Below are 2,319 nucleotides of genomic sequence, written 5' to 3' on the forward strand. Positions count from 1 at the left end.
CCGAATAAAGATATTTCAATGAGTTAGTAACCCCTTATCACCACCTTAAAAGCTTCCCATTTAATATTGATGTGAGATGCTGTGTGTGAGTTTGTGTGAAAGTAGTCTGCTATCATTTCTCCCTGGGAATCCCTAAATGTGGGTTTGTGTAAATGGTTGGGTGAGATTCGCTAGGTGGAAATGGGCTCAGTTGCCTACCACACTGGATATTCACAAGCAGTAGGTTATGGTCGAACAGCGTGTGTATGTGTAACCTGCACAATGATCCCGAAGGAGCACACTATTTTATACCATATACGTTATACACCAGGGAGTAGAATGAGTACTCCTTTTGCCTCATAATCCTCAATTTCCACACATCATATAGGTCCCAATGCCCAACTAGTCCTTGAAGCTGAGCACCAGTCAACCTGTTTGGAAATCCACTGGGGGGGGGGGGGGGGGGGGGGTCAGACCTGGCAAATGGGGTGTCAGCAAAGCAGTTATAATCACTCCCTAGTAACATTGGTGTCAGGTTCATGTGAAAATATGTGAGTGAGGGTCTCAATGTGGTGTGCATGTCCCACATTTGGGACATAGACACTGTCAGGCATTATCTGTAGCCTGTTAGATCTCCCTAGTATAACAACATGACAGTATTCATTCATTATCAATGTGCGTTTGCGTAACGTCCAAGGGAATCGCATATCTCACCCATATCAGTGCCCCCTGGAAAATGCAGAGTACCCTGTGGCATACATCTATTCCCTCCACTACTTTGAAATGTGGTCACCTCTGCACCCACTAGGTGAGTCTCCTGGAGAAGGGCCACATACACCCAACTGTGACTCAGTAAGGACAAGATCTTGTAGTGCTAGGTTAAGGACACCAAACTCTGGACATTCCAGATGAGAAAGGAGTTTTCAGCACCCTCCCTATCATGTTGTGTGGGTTTTCGACTCTCTCTTACTCCCTCCAAGCCCCAACAGCACTATCCCTCCACCTCACAACCAACCTACTGAGGTCCAGGGTCCCAATACACAAGCAAGTGTATATTAGTGCATTTGTAAACCACAGCTAGGTATGAACAATATAACTGTCCCCAGCTCCCCAACCCCAGGTCAGAGGTGTTATTTTTTCCAACAACACTATGTCCAAAGCATGAAATACTAAAAAGCTGTACACACCAAACCCCTAAAACCATGTTAGCTTAGGAGGAATTTTTGGGAGTGAATGCTGCCACAACAACTACTTAATGGGCCTTTCCCGTCTCCAATCCTCTTACAAACTGATCTTTGAAGAAACCACTCATCAGGAGCCAGTATGCCTTGTCTTAGAAAGCAATGTCATACAGGCAAGCAAGCTCAGCGTCTCAGCCCACAGAGGAGCAAAGGAAGGCCTTCTCCCATACTGAAGCCACTCGCAGGCATGATCAGCTCATTTCCACCAGTGTGGATCATCAGCCAGGCTGTATAAAGGTTATCCTTAGATCATCAGTGTTGTTGTAGTTTGTATGCAGCATCTCAGAATAAAACATGTCTGTTGCAATCTGCTTAATCTGTTATGTATTTAATAATGGCACATTCCGGGGGAGGAGCTTCGCGGGCAACCAAGATGGCCGCGTGAGCTCGGAGCTCCGAAGACCCTCCGATCCTCCGTATTGATCCTGCTACCTATCCTGTCTCACAGTAGTGGGAATCTGTTGCGGTGCTGTTGCTGAGGTGGGGCCCGTTCTCCGATCGAAGATCCGGGTTTCCTGTGCTGAGTTACACTGTGGTGAAGATTGGTGACGACGACGCCATAACAGTCCGGCATTACGAGGGTGACGGTTGTGCTTCCACACGGTGGCAGTCTGAGAGGGTTGGAGCTGCCCCGTTCTGCGCTGATGGCCAGATCAGACTGTTCGGCGGCCTGACGTTCTAATGAGACGGTGGAGGTGATTACTGATTTCTGCCGCCTGGAAGCAGTAGTGCCGGCTGGACCTTTCTTCTGACTGTGATACCCCCGTCGCCCATCATGGCGGGCAGAGGTGACCCGGACAAAGGGAAGCCCCCAAGAGTCAGCAGGAAACCTTCCCTCTCGCAGACCACCATTTCTGAACATTTCTCCCTCCCAAAGGGATCGCCTGGTGCTTCAGGTCATACTAAAGACTTGCAGCGCGATGTGTCTCCTGAAGATGCTGAACCTACCCTCCGGGATGTTATGGGGGCCATTGCGGGTGTCAAGGCCGAAATGCATAAGCAGCACAAAGTGTTGTCGCACAAGGTCGATACGTTGGTGATTGAAGTCAACCTCATCAGGGCCGACCTCGGAAAGACGAACGACAGAGTCAAGTCGCTT

The sequence above is a fragment of the Lissotriton vulgaris genome, chromosome 9 (assembly GCF_964263255.1).
Source record: "Lissotriton vulgaris chromosome 9, aLisVul1.2, whole genome shotgun sequence".
NCBI lineage: Eukaryota > Metazoa > Chordata > Amphibia > Caudata > Salamandridae > Lissotriton > Lissotriton vulgaris.